The sequence below is a fragment of the Lactuca virosa genome, chromosome 5, assembly GCF_052849685.1.
Source record: "Lactuca virosa cultivar CGN04683 chromosome 5, Lactuca_virosa_CGN04683_v6, whole genome shotgun sequence".
Classification (NCBI taxonomy): domain Eukaryota; kingdom Viridiplantae; phylum Streptophyta; class Magnoliopsida; order Asterales; family Asteraceae; genus Lactuca; species Lactuca virosa.
Genome location: NC_136430.1, coordinates 377,513,520 through 377,521,073, shown reverse-complemented (window position 1 = coordinate 377,521,073; position 7,554 = coordinate 377,513,520).

Below are 7,554 nucleotides of genomic sequence, written 5' to 3'. Positions count from 1 at the left end.
TCAACCGAGCTAAAGTAAGTACTCCCAAATTACCCATACAAGTTTATGTTATGATATGTGTATCAGCTTTATGAGAACTGCATGCTAGATTAGGACTAAGGATCTAGGAAGGATGCCTTATGTGCCTGCTATATGTGTATCAGCTTTATGAACTGCATGCTAGTACAAATTAGTCAGTATGATGGCATGATTAGTATATGCTTGATTTATGTGTACTCAATGCTCGAATGTTGCTTGATTTGTGCTTTTAGGAGTTCTAGTTATATTTTACTAACTAGTAAACGAATATGTTAAGTTACATATCGCGAGGACTAAATAATTTCAGAAGGTTAGGTTTAGCCTTATTTCGCAGCTCTCGTTTGAGTCTAACCGTTGTAGGGTAGGACCTCTCATTCGAATAATTATCTAGTCTTAGTGATATGTAATGGTATTAGCGAGCTAGTTAGGGGGAGATAGCAGGGACTTCTTATGCAGCTGATGGCGGAGAGTGGATTGGTGATTACCTTAGGGCAAGCCTAGGATGAGTTTAGCATGAGATCAGCAGCAGTAGTAGAAGGGACTTGGTGGAGTCAAGGCAGTTCTTGAGGAAAGTACGGATAGATGTGGAAGGTATTATGGGCCCGTACTACTGAAAGTAGAGGATCCGTACTCGAATTAAGGAAGACTGAGATGAATCCAGGAAACTTGTAGTGTGTGAGATCCCTCGAGTTATGATGAGTATTATGATGATTGTGATGGTATATACCTGAGTATGGTGACGCTACGTGGTAGACCATATGGTAGTTCTGGTGCCGGCGAGGGATCAGGCTCGAACTCTGGAGTCAGGCAGCTCGATGATCAGACGATGGAGTTCATTCCATCTGATATTACACGTAGTATCATTGACCAAACTCTTGTGATCTTCAGTATGATCAAGGAGGGCATTTTAGAGATTTGTAATTGGAGGCTGAAAGCATTTTGCACTGAGATATCATCCATGATAGGGACGCGTACGTTGATGATTTGGGAGTTCAGAGCTCGTGAAGCTCCAAATTATCATGGGGCTAGAGACCCCATTGCTAGCAGCAGATGGTTGGCAGATGTCGCCAACACTTTTCGTACCAACCGTTGCCCGGGAGGGACAAGGTCTGATTTACTTCCTGTTTCCTGAAGGACAGGGCACGTACTTGATAGGAAGAGGTTGGTAGTGAGTTGGGTGATGATGCGGTCGATGATAAGTCATGGGATGAATTTTCGACCAGATTCTGGGCAGAGTTTTCCCAGGAGATTGAGGCGTAATAGTTGGCGCGAAAGTTATTAGATCTTCGCCAGACTACTAAGACTGTGGCAAAGATCACTACCAAGTCTCGGGAGAGAGATTAGTTGGTACCACAGTATGCAGTAGATGAGGAAATGAAGAAGGTAAGGTATCAGGACATACTACAAAATGTTAGCAGCGGGATCGTGAGTATCTCAGGGTGTGAGACCCTGAATGGTATGACTTCTAGAGCACGAGAACGGGATATTGACTTAGAGCACATTTGGAAGAGGGAACTAGATCAATTGCTTATATTGAAGGGTCTCGGGAGGAGACCCAAGATTTCGGATTAGCTTTTGAGAGGCCTGTAGGGCCAGATTCAGTGTAGCACGTGCAGGAAACTGCACGATGGAGTCTTTCGTTCCAAGGGTTTGAGTAAGTGTAATTCTGGGATTATCCTCTGTTTGTGTTTGAATTATATCTCCAAGAGATGTCATATGGCAATTGCATACCGAGAATTATTAGTGGAGGATGAAAGGTCATTTCCCTAATTGTGGATTCGGGAAGTATTCATCGGGCTCTTAGAAGTTGTGTGATCTTTTGGATTGGCTAGTATTGGAACACTAGTAATGGTAAGCGTGGTTTCCAGCAGATTGGTCATGGGATGGTGAGAAGGATTGAGAATCCTTTCCAGTATTGTGTGCTGCAAGATGTTAGTTGAATCAAAGTGGAGGAGAATCGTCCAGGGATTCAGAAGCAGGAGCAATTTTGAAACTGGGATAAGTTTCGCATCCTTATCAGAAAGGAAGACAGCCCAAGCGGCTATATGGATTGAGGATAGTGTGAGTTGGAAGTTCGAAAAACTTGCCAATAATGAGATCGCGTTCTCGGAACGTTTGATAGCAGGCCTTAGGGAATCAGGATGGGGATTCCATTCAGGACATGAGTTCAGTTTAGGATGTTAGGTCGTGTGTATGCTCGACGTTGGATGTGTTTGGATTAATAATCGGCGATTGAGATAGTATGGAAAGTGTTGTAATGCTGCGGGTGTAGCCGTAACATTCACTAGTAGCCAGACAGTGTTAAAGTGTTGTGAGTCTACGGATGCAGCCGTAGCATTCACTAACAGCCAGATAGTTTTAGAGTGTTGTAAGTCTGCGGGTGTAGCCGTCGCATTCACTAGCAGCCAAATAGTGTTACAGTGTTGTAAGTTTGCGGGTGTAACCGTAGCATTCACTAGCAGCCAGATAGTGTTAGAGTGTTGTAAGTCTGCGGGTGTAGCCGTATCATTCACTAGCAGCCAAATAGTGCTAGAGTATTGTAAGTCTGCGGGTGTAGTCGTAGCATTCACAAGGTTGGAAGATAGTGCTAGAGTGTTGTGAGACTACGGGTGTAGCCATAGCATTCACTAGGTTGGTAGATAGCATGGGAGTGTCGTTAGATCGAATAAGGAACATTAGTACCCACCAATTCGGGTGCAGCAGTGAGGGCGTGGCAAATGCACGGATTGGTTTACGGATTTCCCTAAAAGAATTAGACCATAGGAACATCACTGCAGTCATGGGATCAAGGAAGCGATGGACAATTTAAGGTCGTTTGTGATATAAGGCTACCCTTGGTCATGTAGCAGGCATTTTTAGCCTTGGATTTGGATGATGTCAGGACTCGACGTATGGATCCGATCAGTTAGATCAGAAGGTCGTTAGAGCCTCAGTGGCAAGATAGCTAGTGGCAACTGTTGACAGACAAGGATTTCGTTCGGAAGTCGTGTGGAGCGACCGCGTGGGAGTCCTTTGGTTCCGCAACCGGGTCGGAACCCGATATTTCAGATGACTGGTGAATGAATTGAGACCAAGGAGGTCTCGGAAGATTTTGGAAAGCAGCCATGTGGCACAATGCTGTTTTGAGCAGTTTCAGTGTTTTGGCAGTATTAGTATTAGCGTTTTAGAATTTCAGGTATGGATGGGTAACATATTGCTTGGGTTATGCGAAGTCATTCACAGCGGGATTATTTGAGCCTTGGCCAAGTATAAGTGATTTGTAGGGATAATTGGGTCCATGACTCTGTTTTCTAGTGGGAACCCTGAGTTATCAGAAGTTGAGTAGTCGGTAGAGAGATAAGTAGACTGGGTTCAACAATAATGATTCAGTATGAGCGGTATGTTAGGAAGTCAGACCATCTCAAGAATCCAGATTTCAGATTGAGTAAAAGTGGTCATGTGCAAAGAATTCATTCACCTTCTAGTTTAGAACCCTGCGAGGGTTGGTTGCGATTACCCTGGGAAGGCTAGGGTGTGCTCGGGATTGTGGTCATGTCACTTGGGTGGTTTGGCGTGTAAGGGATGATAAGGAATGATTTCGAGGACAGAATCTAATTTAAGTGGGGGAGAGTTGTAACATCCCATTATTAAATAAAATAAATAGACAAATTAACGAAAGAATAGTAACCCTAAAATCAATAATAATATAGCAAGGTGTTGGTCTCGAGGAGTTAATTGTTTCAATATTAGAAGTTGGGGTTTAAAAGTGTAAGTTCCGGAGTGGTTTGTAAATATTTATGAAGGCAGAGACTGCTTGGTAATTTATTGGGACTTAATTTGAAGAGATTGTGGAGGCTAAGGGGTTGTTTGGTAAGTTTTGGAACTACAATGAAAAGAAATTGTAGAATCAAGGGCTAAAGGGTAAATATTGGATTAAAGTTGAAGAAGATCTGGTGAGGAGGGACTAGTCTTGTAAAAACGTTCAAATGTTTGAAGAGAGGCACGGGTTATACCCGGTGTTCCCTCCCGTCGTCTAACCCTAAACCTAGGACACCATTTCACAGCCGCCACCTTCCTTTGGAAGCCTTCTGAGCGCCGCCGCAAGAAAAGCCCGATCGCCGCCGCTGCAACACCGTTGAAGGTCGCCATTGCGACGTCTGTTGTCGGGAACATCGTGGGAAGCCGGAAAAATGCCGAGGACCGGGCGAAAACCCATTGTACGTCGTTGTGTAGGTCGTGAGCCACCGGAAACGCATGGTAAGCCCATCAGCAATCCATTCTTCTTCTCTCTCTCCCATTGTACGTCGTTGTGTAGGTCGTGAGCCGTGGGGGCCGCTGTGTGCGTTTTCCGACGACTCCTACCACCTAGGCGGCGACTGTATGGTTGTATAGTCGATTGTAGTTGTTGATTGTTGCGTTCATGGGGATTATAGGTGTGAGTTTGGCGAGAAAAAACCACCATGGCTGCCAACCATGCTGGCTGCCGCCTCCTGCCACCGCTTTGCCACCACCAACCGCTGTATGGTGGTGGCTGTGTGTGTATGCGTGAGTGTAGTAAGGTGTGTATTGTGTTCCGGGTTGTTTTGATAAAGTTTGAGTCAATATTATAATCCACCACCATTGAAAATGTTGACAGATGTTATGATATTCTTGAGATGAAATCCATAGTGTTGACAGACGCTATGATATTCTTGAGATACGCGATTTATGATTTTTATATGTTGAAAGATAATTATGGTTTATTAATGATTTACAACGAAATTTTTAGACTTTATTTTTGGGATGTTTCATATTTCAGTACACAATGCAAAACATATTATGTCCCTCAAACTACACAAGTTCGCGGTTTTGTCTCATGATTTCACTAGACTAGGAAGCCACAAAATATATTATAACATATTGGCTCAACTAAATCTTAGAATTCTCATCAAATTATCCCACACAACACTAGCAAACTCAGTTCTAACACAATAATATCAAAACGAAATTTTAAAAATTAACTAGAGTTCCTATTTTAGACCATTTTTCAAGTCTATATTTTTTCGAATTTTCTTTTTCAATCTAGCATATACTTTTAAATATAGCATGTTTGTCGTCCTTTTTTCAATCCTCATACCCCACACTTTAATTATACAATGACTTCATTGTATATAATAACAATTAAAACATATGATATAAAAGAGGGAGAAAATGAACAACTTCGCCTTGGGTATATATTCGTGAGAATGAAATCGACTGTAGTGGGTTGCTCTGAAATATGTGCTGGAATGTTGATGCTTTGAATTTTGCTAGAAATTGAAAATTGGAATTGCTTTAATTTTCTGCTCATGTCGAGACTTGATGTGCGAAATGATTGGCGAAAACATTGTATAACAATACAAAATGTAAAATCTGGGAACTTGCGAGTCCTTGATGCCCTATATGGTAACGCGATGCGCTTTCACAACTTCGGGAAATGTCATCTTGCAAAAAGATGTTGTGGCGTCATGGATATGCATGGACCACGACGTACAATGGAAAAATTTTACGAATAAAAATCAACTTGAGTTGTGTTGGCCAAACACTCATCTCGTCTCTCATATACGTTCTTCACTCTAGCAATGACTTCTAAAAAAACATCGCTCCCTCTCTCGTGTGGGTAAATAACCCCACATTTATGTGATGAAACGCCTCTCATGAAGTATTTCTCGTGACAAAACTGCACACGGTCCTAATTGCAAAAATTAATGAAAGCATCTGAAGGGCAATATAATTCTGCAAAAGATCTAAAACAACAAGAGCATCAACATGGAAAACAAAATAAAACAAACTAAAAAGAAAAAGAAAACCATACTAAAATAACTAAAAATTAGCAAACCAAAATAACTAAAAAGGATATCACGATCACTCGTCTTCGTCGAAATCATGCTACAATTGTTGATTAAATCTCTTGCATGCAAGAAATGGTTTGTAAAAACAAAAACTTTTGGGACCCTCCAGGCTATTTCCTTTGTTTTCTTTACACCATTACCAAATAAGTATAACAAAAATTGACCCAACTAGTAAAGAGTAGCAAGAGTTCGGTCTTCCGCTTAACCACTACAATACGTCTTGCTATACTACACCTTGTGAATTAAGTTGGACAAATCACCAAAGTAGTAGACTAAACAAGTTGAGAATTCCCTAATTGCATGTAATCTCGAAACCTATACAAAAAGATAAACCAAGCAACACGTATGATCACGAATTCCTGCACAAAACAACAAAAACCTTCCCGACAAGTGACATGTTATCAAAGAAAAATAAAACTAAAAATGAAAAAAAAACAAATAACGAATAATCAAATAAACTAAATTAATTGAAAATCATTCCTCGTTAACGACGCCAAAAATATGATGTGTATTTTTAATGCATTACTTTTTTTATTTATAATTCCTAGTATGTCGCATATAAACCACACCTTATAGGCAGTGAACTTAGTCAAGTATAATATAGTTTTGATAAGAAACGGTGTCGACCTCATGGGAAACGATAATGAATTAACATTAGAATATTTGATTATAGGTTATACTAAATAAAAGAAAGTAAAAAAAGGGGGGTTTTATTAATAAATCTCAAACAAAACAATAACTAAGCTAACTCAATAACCTGATTGAGGTACTTTGGCTCAGATTGGATTTCATCTCAAAATATTGGTTAACTACTAAGTGCAATGGACATTTATTCTTTATTCACTGATTCCTAAATTAATTAGTTTCCGACTTTAGATAACTAATCGTTTGATTTTTGAGACTTTTAATTGCAATGATCAAGTGAACTATATATCCTAAAAATTAGTGTTCAGTTTGTATTATGAGAGACTTGAAATATAGCATCAAAGATCATGAAGCTACTAAACATGAATGGTCATGAAATGTATTCTTACACATTAAAATTACAAAGTTTTACTATTTAACCCTAGATTTTGATCAAACACTAGTCATACAAATTTATAATTCATAAAATCAAATGATTTAAGCACCTCAAGCTAGATTGTTCATCTAAACCTAACAATACTCAACAATAAACATAAAAGATTGAAACTTTAACACACAAGGATCTTTTATCTAGCAAACATAATAAATTAAATAGGAATAAATAATCTGAATAGCAAATTAATCCATAATCTCAATGATTCGTCTAGTCTAACACAAAGCAATAGAGTTTTGAAGCCCTAAATTAAAAAGTAAAACACTTATATATAATCATATGGAATGATAATCATGGTCATAAAAACAAACTAATTTATTCATGTTATGAATCTGTTCTCAAATCCTTTAGATCTTCGCTCCATATCATCTCATTGGCCCTCCGTCCGCCTTCTAAATCTTCAAAAAGGGCAGCTCTGAGTTCTTCTGTCATCCAAGTCGAAGTGGAATGAAAGATATATCATTAGGGTTAATTTCCGACTTTACTTATATGTTTCAGCGTCGGTACAACATGGAAAAAGACTTGCGAAGTTGCGGGAGCTGGATTCCGTGACGTACACGGATTTTTGATTCACCACGTCATGGTAATGGCTTTTCCATGACGTGGCAA